This window comes from Hordeum vulgare, chromosome 7H (assembly GCF_904849725.1).
Source record: "Hordeum vulgare subsp. vulgare chromosome 7H, MorexV3_pseudomolecules_assembly, whole genome shotgun sequence".
NCBI classification, from domain to species: domain Eukaryota; kingdom Viridiplantae; phylum Streptophyta; class Magnoliopsida; order Poales; family Poaceae; genus Hordeum; species Hordeum vulgare.
Genome location: NC_058524.1, coordinates 563,255,611 through 563,268,134, shown reverse-complemented (window position 1 = coordinate 563,268,134; position 12,524 = coordinate 563,255,611).

Sequence of the window (12,524 nt, the reverse complement as noted above, 5' to 3'; positions counted from 1 at the left end):
CAATAGGGTATATCTTCACAAATTCCTCAAGAAAACCTCATATTAACTCCTCACTGACAAGAAACCCAATGTAAGTTATTTCAAAGTCTTCGGTGCAAAATGCTGGATTAGAGATCCTCATCATAGCTCGAAATTTGCACCTAAGGCACATGAAGGTTTTATGCTCGGTTATGGAAAGGACTCGCACACCTACAGAGTCTTCAACAACTATCACAACAAAGTTGTTGAGACTGTAGATGTGCGGTTCGATGAAACTAATGGCTCGCAAAGAGAGCAATTGCCTTCTGATCCAGATAAGTTGTCTCCTGAGGAAGCAATAAAGCTTAAGCCTACTCAAGACATTGTTCCCACTGAGGAAATTGGTGAAGAAACAATCCCCATCACTGATGAAAGTCAAGAAGATGCTCCTGAGGAAATTGCAACAGCACCACTTCCTCAGCCCAGACAAAATCCTCAACCAGCTCATCCGAGGATTGCAAATGAAGTAGAACTTGACAAAATCCTCAACGACATCAACGCGCCAGGTCCTCTCACTCGCTCAAAAGCTTCACACTTAGTTAACTTTTGTGGGCATTTTTCTTTTGTATCTATCACAGAACCCTCAAAAGTAGCTGAGGCTTTTCTGGAACCGGAGTGGATCCAAGCCATGCAAGACGAACTTCTTCAATTCAAGCTGAATGACGTATGGGAGCTCGTCAAACGACCCGATCCTCGCAAGCATAACATCATCGGCACCAAGTGGATTTTCCGAAACAAGCAAGATGAGGACGGTCAAGTGGTGAGGAACAAGGCACGACTTGTAGCCCAAGGCTACACCCAGGTTGAAGGAATAGATTTCGATGAAACTTTTGCACCTGTTGCTAGACTTGAAGCTATTCGAATCCTACTTGCTTATGCTAATCATCATAACATCATCTTATATCAAATGGATGTGAAAAGTGCATTCCTCAATGGTAAGCTTGAGGAAGAAGTATATGTTGCTCAGCCCCCAGGTTTTGAGGATCCAAAGAATCCAGACAAAGTCTTCAGACTCAAAAAGGCTCTGTATGGCCTCAAGCAAGCCCCTCGAGCATGGTATGATACATTGAAGGAATTCCTCATGAAGAAAGGCTTCAAACCTGGTTCACTCGATCCAACTCTTTTCACAAAATCTTATGATAATGAACTGTTTGTATGTCAAATATATGTTGATGATATCATATTTGGCTGTACTGACAAAAGATACAGTGATGAATTTGCCTATATGATGAGTGAAGAATATCAAATGTCTATGATGGGGGAGCTGAAATTCTTCTTAGGTCTTCAAATTCGTCAACAAAGCAATGGAATCTTCATATCACAGGAGAAATACCTCAAGGATGTTCTGAGGAAATTCGACATGCATGAATGCAAAGGTGCCAAGACTCCAATGCCTACCAACGGTCACCTCGGCACTGATGAAAATGGTAAAGATTTCGATCAGCAGGTATACCGTTCTATGATTGGTTCTTTATTGTATCTATGTGCATCTAGGCCATACATAATGCTTAGTGTTTGCATGTGTGCACGTTTTCAAGCAAAACCGAAGGAATCACACCATAAGGCTGTGAAACATATTCTTCGATACTTGGCTCACACACCAACACTAGGATTATGGTATCCCAAGGGCTCAAATCTTCATCTGGTAGGGTATTCTGATTCAGACTATGCTGGTGACCGTGTGGATCGCAAGTCAACTTCTGGCACATGCCATTTCCTCGGAAGATCACTGGTTTGCGGGTCCTCAAAGAAGCAGAACTGCGTATCACTCTCCACTGCTGAAGCTGAGTACATTGCTGCTGGTTCTTGCTGTGCTCAATTACTATGGATGAAGCAAACCCTCAAGGACTACGGCATCAACATGAAGAATGTGCCTCTCTACTGTGACAATGAGAGTGCTATCAAGATTGCCTATAACCCAGTACAGCACTCGAAGACCAAGCACATCCAGATTCGTCATCATTTTCTTCGGGACCATGTCCTCAAGGGAAATATCCTCATCGACCATGTGAAGACTGATGATCAACTGGCTGATATCTTCACTAAGCCCTTGGATGAGAAAAGGTTTTGCAAGTTGCGGTGTGAGCTAAATATCTTAGAATCTTCAAATGTTTTGTAAAAACATGCACACATCCTAACACTTATGCAAAGTTGATGACTTAGATGTGCAACACATGATGAAACAATTTTCTTCAACCAATGAAGAAAGTCACTCTGAATGTGAAGATATTAACGAAGAAATTGATTCTCAGGGCCCTACGACAATTGTACGCGGCGTCTGTAATCAACATTCTTATATGGTGGGCAACTCCACCGCCCAATGTGAAATTCCTCAAGTTGATTTTCTTCAAATGATCAAATTCCTCACAATGCATTTTCTTCAAGACAACTGTTCTTCATTGTGCTGATCTATTGCAAAATCTTCAAAAACACTTGATGACTTTCATTTGCCTAGGTAGACTGTGATTTCTAGTCCTCAACAGCATTCACTTATTGCTATTTCTTCAAGTTGATGTTTCTGCTAAGTGAATGTGATCAGACCCTATTATCCCTCTATGCTATACTTATCCAGTCTATTCAATTCATCATATGCGTTCTACTTGAAACTTTGTTCAAAATCCTCACTGCATCCTTGTCAGCTGATGATTTTGTAACAAAAATCCTCAAATCCTCGAAAAATTATTTTCTTCAAAGGAACAGTAACTGAACCCCCACATCCCACGATTGGATAGCCACGATCTCCTCTATCTCCACCGCTTCGTACGGGAGCTACACGTGTCCTGCGGAGACGTAGAGGCAAGGGCTATTCGGTCCGAAACTTTCGCGCCAAACAGTAACTTTCGGGCTATAAATATGTCCTTAACCCCCTCGGTATCATCTTCTTCGCCTCATCGCACTCCTGCCACAGCACACCGAACGCTAGCGCCACCGCTGGTAGTCTTGTCGCCGGCAAGGAAGAGCTTCACTGCCTCAACCTTCTCGCCGCCAGGATCACGCCGGAGTCGGAACATCTACGTCCGCCGCCGCCGCCGTAGACGTCCTCTGCTACCAAGTTAGGGTGCATTGGACACTTGACCGAAGAACCTCTCCAACACCACCTTTTTGTGTTCTTCGTTCGCACCTTCCAGGGTAATTATATCCCATTTTTACAACAGATTAAATCTACAATTTTACATCTCCCTTGTGAAATCTGTTTTTCCTCAAGATACGATGCGCACATGATTCCTCAAACACTATCCATCACCACAATCATTGATGAACTAGCTAAGCATCTAAGATTTTCACGAGATTCCTCAATTGTGTGAATTTTCGGATCTGTACAACTCTGGAACCCAAGAACAGAATGCTTAAGCAAATTCCTCAACCACTGGTTATATTCCTCAAACTGTCAAACTTTTCCATTTTCTTCAAATCTGAGAACGCATATGACCTCTCCAAATTCCTCGCAACTATACTCTGTTCACAGGTACACACATGTCAGCTGATGAATCTCTCGGTTCTCATCACATTAACTCATTTGCAGCGTTTCTGGAAGAAACTCTTCAAGGCTCATCAGAATCCTCAAGAGTTCAAAATCCTCAGAAAGTTCCTCGTCTGAAGAAAATGGAGGAAGAAAGGAAACAGAGGGGAGGAAAGAAACTGGAGCAGAACACAGCTGTTGATATTCCTGATGACATATACCTGGACTACTGCACGCCTGATGATGAACCTGAGACTATGCCTAAAAGAAAGATTAGGCTGCAGAAAATTGAACGCAGATGGGCAAAGGAGTGGAAGGAGTACAGGTTTGTGACTCCAAAGTATGCGAAGAAATTCGCTTTGAAGCCTCCTGGCAGAAGGGCCCCGCTTGAGGATCATCAAGTAGCTCATCCCTCAAGTCTTATGACACTTGATGACTACCCAGAGGAAAAAGAAAGGCATCTGGCCAAGCTCAAGAAGCAAGCAGAAACAGCAGTGAAGAAATTTCATGAATCCTCAGCTGCTGCCTCCGGTGCTGCTCATTCCTCAGCAGCAGAAACCTCAGGCTCCGAGATTCCTCAACCAAACCCTCGGCTCCAAAACCCTCGGTTCCAAAACCGACAACACCAAAACCATCAGCGCCAAAACCTTCAGCACCAATCGCATCTACACCAAAGTCATCAGCTCCACCTCCAAAGCCAGTACAGAAGGAAGTCGTGAAGACTACGACTGCCAGCTCCAGCTCCTCACTCCCAGCTGCAACTAGCTCGGAGACAAAGTCTTCAACACCTCTTTTGAAGACTTTGACAACAACTGAACCTGCACCTCTGCCCAGCCCAAGCAAAATCATCACAGTCCCGTCTGCATCAGAGGGCAGTGAAGAATATGATGATGAAACTCTGGAAGCCATCATCAGGAACAAGCAAGAAAGGGTAGCACAAGCATCAGGCAGTGCTATTCCTCTGGCGATGGACCCCAAGGTCCTCCTCGATTTCATCAATGTGTGGTATGAAGACCCAAACACACCCATTGATGATTTGAAACTTCCTCCTAGTGTTAGCCACATGGTGGCTACTTTCATAAACGAAGCCAAGTGGAAGGAACAGAAGGCCAAGCAGGCAAAGATTGCAAAGGCCAGAAAGGAGAAATTCCTCAGGCAAAATGTTCTCAAGCTGACGCCTGAAGCATTGGTGTCCACCCAGGCAGAGCTGCAAGTTTTGACTGACAAGTGTGAGAAACTGTCAGATCGCACAAGCATCAAAAGAAATTTCATCAAGCTAGCCACTAGTGTTGTTGATGACTACAACAGACGTCACCCCCCACCAGCACCAACTCCTCAGCCCCTGGTTGAACAGCCAAAAGATGCATCTCCTGTTGAGGAGGAAATTCCTCAAGCTGAGGAACAACACCAAGAGCGCCGTGCTGATGAGCCGGCCATTGAAGAAATCATCACTGAGACCGCTCCTGATGAAACTGCAAACCCTGATGAAACTGCTCCTGATCCAGCTGCTTCACCAAAGCAGGCTGATGACTATGCTCCAGCTGGTTCCTCACTGCCAGCTGAAGAATCTGTTAAGAAAACACCTTCACCAAAAACTTCAAAGGTGAAGAAGTTAATCCCGTCTGCATCAGACGCGAAAAAGACAAGGGCTGCTGAGAAGGAAGCGAAGAAGAGAAAAGCTTCCTCAGCAGAAGAAAAGATTGAGGCAAAACGCCTCAAGGAAACTGAAGAATCTGCCCCACTGGACCCGGTGCCTCTTAATGTTGCACCCTCATTTGAAATGGTCGTCGTTGGTGACCACACTACAAGGGCAGATGAGGAAATGAAGGATGCTGCCACCGAGGAGCATACTGATGAGGAAATACAAATTGATGACAGTCCTCAACCTCATATTCCTCACAAAGAGACTACTGAAGCCTCAGCCGAAGCAGCTGATGAATCTGCTTCTGCCACAAAGTCAGCTGATGAAAATCAAGCTAAAGAAAATGTCCAGTCTGAGCAGGCTCCTCCCACTGAACAGGCTGACCAAACTCCTCAAGCTGAGAAGGAAGAAGAAATTCCTCAGCCTGATGCTCAGCCAGAGCAAGAAACTGCTGAAGAAAATGTTCCCACCCCTGACCATGAATTCATTGTCCTCAACCCAGAATCTGCCATGGTTGTTTCCCCTCCCATTCCTCAGCACAATCTCAATCCAGTTCAGCGCCTGCCATTCTCGAAGAGGCCAAAGTTTCAGAAAGAAAATTTCTTTGAGGAACGCATGTATTTCATCGGAGAGAATCCTTATGACAAGCCTCAAATGAGGCATCTGAAGTTTTGGACAAGGACGCAGATGAACTACTATGCTTCTGTGCTCTGTGGCCGCAACAAGATATTCCAGCACAGGCACATTCCTCATGCTGAACTTGAAGAGATTCCCTGCATGGAACCAGTTCTCAGTGTACTACATGATGCAGGTTTGCTCCCTATGTGCTCCGACATATCAGATTGGAATAGTGAGCTAATTCTTCAGTTCTATTCAACTCTGCACATCTCGGGCAATGCTGATGACATCAACACTTGGGTATTCGACTGGATGACCCAAAATACTCACTACAAGGCTCCAGCGTCTGAACTCCTCAGAGAACTGCCCGTACCAATTCCTTCAGAAGGGGCAGTGAAGCTTTATGGTGAGCATGAGCTGCCAAATGGGATGATGGAAGTCCTCATGAAGCCTTTGGCTGCAGGAAACCCCTCAAGAACCACATTCCTCGTCCATGAGCTCAAGTACACACCCCGGTCTGTCTACCGCATTCTCTGCAGTGTGCTAGCGCCAATCAAAGGCCATGATGATGACGAAGATGTCGTCGGCCTCATGAAGAATATCCTCTTCAACATCATTCACGGTATCCCCATGAATATCCATGATTTCTTCTTGAGGACTTTGGCTGACAATGCAATGTGCCCATATGATCACAAAATTTATGCACCATGGATCATGAGATTCCTCAGGACAAGGACAGGCATCAACTTTCACGCAGATTTCCAGAACCATGTTGGTTATATGCCTCCTATCCGGGTCAACAAGAAGACTTTCGAGCCTATTGAGGGAAAAGGAAAGTCTGTAATTGATGAAGGAAGCAGGCCTCTTGATGGTCAATTTAAAGAGCCAGATGAATATTCCTCATGGGACGATACTGAGACTCGTCCACCAAGCCCAGTTCCTCCTCGCGTGCTAACCACCAGAGAGCTTCTTCTCAGTCTTCATCAGAAGGTGGATCACAACCACAAATGGGTCAAACGCCAGTTTGGTGCCATTGTGAAAACCCTCACTGAGACACAGAACAGTGTGAAGCTTAATCATCACTATCTGCATGAGGTTTTTGATCGCACCTGGGCTACCCTTGCACATCTGAAGACCCAGACTGAGCTTGAAGAATTGAACTTTGAACAGGACTTTGACTAGTCGTGGCCTCCCAAGAAGAAGTTCAGGCCCATTCCAGTGCCAGATCTTGAAGACAGCTCCTTCTCGTCCTTCCGCACCGCCGAATCTGATGAGGAACAACTTGACACCGCAACAGGCCCAAGGAAGAAGACCACACCCAAGAAGCGCCAAGGATCTTCATCAACCGCCAAGAAATGAAGTCTTCACGGGCGTTAGTCCTCAGGTTGTCCCTTTTTGTCACTTGATGACAAAGGGGGAGAAACTTGAGAGTTAGTCTTCAAAGGGGAGTTATTTTTGGGGCTTATGAACTATATTTAAGTTACAAACTCTTGACTCTTCTGAAGTTTTTATGTAATGAGTTGTAACTTAAGCCCGATGGTACTCTGACGCTTTTTGAACGTTTTTCTTCGCATGCTTATTCCTCAAGTCTTAATGCACGCATGCTGGAATTCGTCAGATACCATTTGCCATCATGCATCTTCATTTTCTTCAAATGATATGTTATATGTATGCATGATTTACAAGATTCAGGGGGAGATCTCCATGATATAAATCATCAATGTGCATAAGCTATAAAAGCAAAATCCTCAAGGTATGCACATCTTCAGGGGGAGTCTCTGTGAATCTTGTCTTCAAATTCCTCAATTAAGTATTTACACTTCACATTTTTATTCCCTGTTGAAGACTTAACCTAATTGTCATCAACCACCAAAAAGGGGGAGATTGTAAGTGCATCTAGTGCCCCTTAGTGATTTTGGTGGTTTGAAGACTTATAGGTTAAGTATCTAATGCGTTTATAAGTGTACACAGGATCTATAAGACATTGAGGAGTTTGAGATATTTGAAGAATACCGACCCCTAAAAATATATGTCTTCAGTTGAAGAAATTGGTCTGAAGCTGAAGAAATGAATCGCGAAGAATTTGCGATGAAATTGATATTCCTCATGAAGATATTGATATTGAGAAGATCGGTGGTTCCTGAAGAAAATCGTTCTGAAGAAATTGAAGCATGAAGATTTACGTTTTCTGTTTTACTTTCTTCGCACTTGATGAATAGGAACACCGTACTGTTAAAGGGGGTCAAAGTAACACCATGGAATGGATTTCCTCATGATGCTCAACCCAAGCCAAATCCTACCAAAAGCCTCAAGTGAGGAATATGAGTGACATGAGGACTCTCACAGTTGAGGGTCCCGACCGTTTCGATAAGCCTAGCCAAGTCACTGATCTTATCCACTCCAACGGTCATATTATTTAAGGGCATTAATGTCAAATCATGTCGGGATGCTCCCAGGCTATAAATAGCCGCCCCCCACAACCACTAGCTGGTTGGCTGCTCCGTTAGAAACTGACACTTGTCATAAGAGCAACCCAATTCCTGAGAGCCTTCGAGAGAAAATCATCAGTGAGGAAATACACCACCCACCGAAACCACAAACCAAACCTAGTGATTGAGCATCACTGAAGAAGTTGTTCCTGTGTGGGACTGAAACCTTTTACCTTTGAGGACTGTGCATCCTCCAGACGGTTAGGCGTCATGGTCTAGAGCAATCCAGCAGTCAATTGTGGATCGCCGGGTGACCGAGTTTGTGAGGGTTTGGAAGTCTGCCCTGAAGACTTAGCACGAGTGTTGGGCGAGGACTGTGTGTCCTTAGCTCAAGGAGAATACGGTAGGGACTGTGTGTCCCGGGACTGGGTGTCTTTTGGTTTAAATACCAAGCCGCTCCAAACCAGATGTACAACTGTCACAGCAGTTGGAACTGGGTCATCAACAACAGGCTTCACCAAGAATCGGGTTCTAATTCCTCAACTCTTTACATTCTCTGCATTATGTGTTGATGACTTTCACTGTGACTGTTTGAAGAATTTGCTGAAGACTTTCTCTGAATTTCCTCAACTCCAAATTCTTCACTTGAGTAAATCATCATCTGTATTCTGCGTGCCTGCTTGCTGTGTAATCTGTTTTCATAATCTTCACTCTGTAATACTGCTGTTGTGAACGATTGCACAACTGATCCTTAACTGTTTTTGCTGTAAGTTAGTCATTAGTGAGGAATTTCCTCAAAAGGAATTTCCTCAGTGATGAAATTCTAAAAATCTCCTATTCACCCCCCCTCTAGTCGATATAACGCACTTTCAGTTTTTCAGAAGTGGGGGAGAGGAAAACGAGAGGCAAAAAAAGTAAATGCAAGTGATGAGTTTGCGATGGTTACTTGGATAAGCTTCACTTGATGCTCCCCGGCAACGGTGCCAGAAATTCTTCTTGCTACCTCTTGAGCTTGCGTTGGTTTTTCCCTTGAAGAGGAAAGGGTGATGCAACACAGTAGCAGTAAGTATTTCCCTCGGTTTGAGAACCAAGGTATCAATCTAGTAGGAGTATAAAGCCAAGTCTCCAAAGTACATGTGCAAAAACAGCAAACTTGCACCCAACGCTACAAAGGGGTTGGCAATCCCTTCACAATTGATTGCAAGGTGAGATCTGAAGGCGGAAAGTGCAACAAAGTAAAAGTGTAGAGCTGAAAATATGATGTGAAGTAGACCCGGGGGCCATAGTGTTCACTAGAGGCTTCTCTCATGATAGCAAATATTACGGTGGGTAAACGAATTACTGTCGAGCAATTGATAGAACCGTGCAAAGTCATGACGATATCTAAGGCAATGATCATACATATAGGCATCACGTCCGAGACAAGTAGACCGATACTTTCTGCATCTACTACTATTACTCCACACATCGACCGCTATCCAGCATGCATCTAGTGTATTGAGTTCATAACAAACAGAGTAACGCCTTAAGCAAGATGACATGATGTAGAGGGATAAATTCATGCAATAGATATAAACCCCATCTTCTTACCCTTGATGGCAACAACACGATGCGTGCCTCGCTACCCCTTCTATCACTGGGTGAGGTCACCGCACGGTATCAACCCAAAACCAAGCACTTCTCCCATTGCAAGAACTATAGATCAAGTTGGCCAAACGATACCCACAACTTGAAGAGAATTACAAGGATATGAAATCATGCATATAAGAGATCCGAAGAAACTCAAATAAGATTCATAGATAATCTGATCATAAATCCACAATTCACCGGATCTCGACAAACACACCGCAAAATAAGATTACATCGAATAGATCTCCATGAAGATCATGGAGAACTTTGTATTGAAGATCCAAGAGAGAGAAGAAGCCATCTAGCTACTAGCTATGGACCCGGAGGTCTATGGTGAACTACTCACGCATCATCGGAGAGGCAATGGTGTTGATGAAGAAGCCCTCTGTGTCCGAATCCCCCTACGGCAGGGCACCAGAACGTGCCCCAGATGGGATCTTGCGGAGACAGAAGCTTGCGGCGGCGGAAAAGTATTTTCGTGGCTCTCTCTCTCATGGTTTCAGATTTTTCGGGGATTTATAAGCGGAAGAAGTAGGGCAAAGGAGCCACAGGGGGCCCACAAGCCTGCTAGGCGCGACCCCCCAGGCCGCGGCTAGGGGGCTTGTGGCCTCCCCTGGTGCCCTTTGCCTTGGTTCTCAAGCCTCCTGCGTATCTTCTGTTTCGGAGTAAATCTTTTCGGAGGTTTTATTCTGTTTGGACTCCGTTTAATATTCTCCTCTGAAAAAGGTCAAAAACACGGAAAAACCGGGAACTGGCACTTGGCACTGAGTTAATAAGTTAGTCCCAAAAAAGATATAAAATGCATACAAAACATCCAAAGTTTGACAAGATAATAGAATGGAACCATCAAAAATTATAGATACGTTGGAGACGTATCAGGGCTCCAATCCCAAAGAGTGCCAGATCATGTGTGGCAATGTCAGGGTGATGTAGGGCATTATTTTGAAGAAAAAGTGCATCATCATGCATGTTGTTTTCTGCCTTGTTAAATTCTGAAGTAGGAGGCTCAGGAGAATACATAGATGAGTTAGCCAACATTGAATCATCATTAGCAACACCCACAGAAGCATCACCAAGAAGATGAGAAGGAAGAACATAATTTCCTTCTTGAGAAGAGCACCGGCATTAGGATGAAGCTTTTTAGAGGGAAATTGTGTTTCATCAAAGACAACGTCTCGGGAGATATAAACATGGCCGGTGGAAACATCTAGACATTTGACACCCTTGTGTTGAGCACTGTAGCCGAGAAAAACACATTGTTTGGAGCGAAACATGAGTTTATGAGTGTTGTAGGGACGAACGTTGCGCCAACAGTCACAACCGAAAACACGAAGAGTGGTGTAGTCAGGGGTGACATGCAAAAGACGTCCAGTAGGAGCCTCATTGGAGATGGTTTGACTAGGCCACATATTGATGTGATGAACTGCAATTAGGAAAGCTTCATCCCAAAAATTTAATGGCATGGATGTTGCAGCTAGAATAGCTAAACCAACTTCAATAATGTGTCTATGCTTGCATTCAGCGGAACCATTTTGTTGATGTGCGTGTGGACATGATACATGATGTAGATGCCTATTTGTTAAAAGAAGGAGTTCAATTTTTCATAATCACCACCTCAGTATGATTGCATGGCAATAATTTTACTATCAAATTTGCGTTCAACAAGAGCTTGAAAATTGTGAAAAACTAGAAAAACATCAAAAGGCTTTTTAAGAAGATAGATCCAAGTGAACTTGCTAAAGTCATCAACAAAGCTCACATAATAAGAGTGTCGACCAACAGAGGTGGGTATTGGACCCCAAACATCAGAAAAAATAAGTTGAAAGGGTTTTGTAGACACACTAGTAGAAACGGGATACGACAACTAATGACTTTTTGCCTTTTGACAAGAATCACAAATGGTTTCAAAATTTCCCTCACCAACAACGGGGAGTTTATTTCTACTAAGAATTTGATGAACAATTGCAAAAGAAGGATGACCTAAACGATTGTGCCACCTTCCAGCAGAAAGTTTGATGGCACCATACACTTGTTTATTGAATTTGTAGATCTTAGGAAGAATGCGTAGAGTCCTTGCACACAACACATCTATGAAGAATTTTCTCTGTGACCTGATCCTTGATCAAAAAGAAGAAATGGTGAAATTCTAGAAACACGTTATTATCAAGAGCAATACGATGGACAGATGGAAGATTTTTAGAGGCATTAGGAACATACAAGATTTCGTTGAGCTCAAGATTGGTGTGGGGGTTGTAATGATTGATTTACCAATGTGACTTATCTCCATACCTTGACCATTGGAAACTGTGTAGATTTGATCCTGGCCGCAATATTTCTCATGCATAGTCAACTTGTCTAGCTCACTGATGATGTGATTGCTGGCTCCTGTGTCCGTGTACCAATTGGTCTCAACACCATAGGACATGTCAGCGGTAGTACCAATTTTCTTATTTTGAGAGGTGGCATCCGCATATCGCCAGTCACAGTCACGAGCGAGATGATTTTGTTTCTTGCAGATTTGGCACTGGCCCTCATACCCTTCATAGCCCTGAAAATTGCGTCTCTGATTGTTGTTGCCGAGGGGACGCCACTTGTTGTTGCCGTTGTAGCCAGCGCCACCGGGATGGCCACCACCAGCGCCACTGTGGTAGCCGCCGTCACCACCACCACCATTGTGATAGACACCGCCGTCGCCTCCTCCTAGATAGCCGCCACGGGAGCCGCCCTG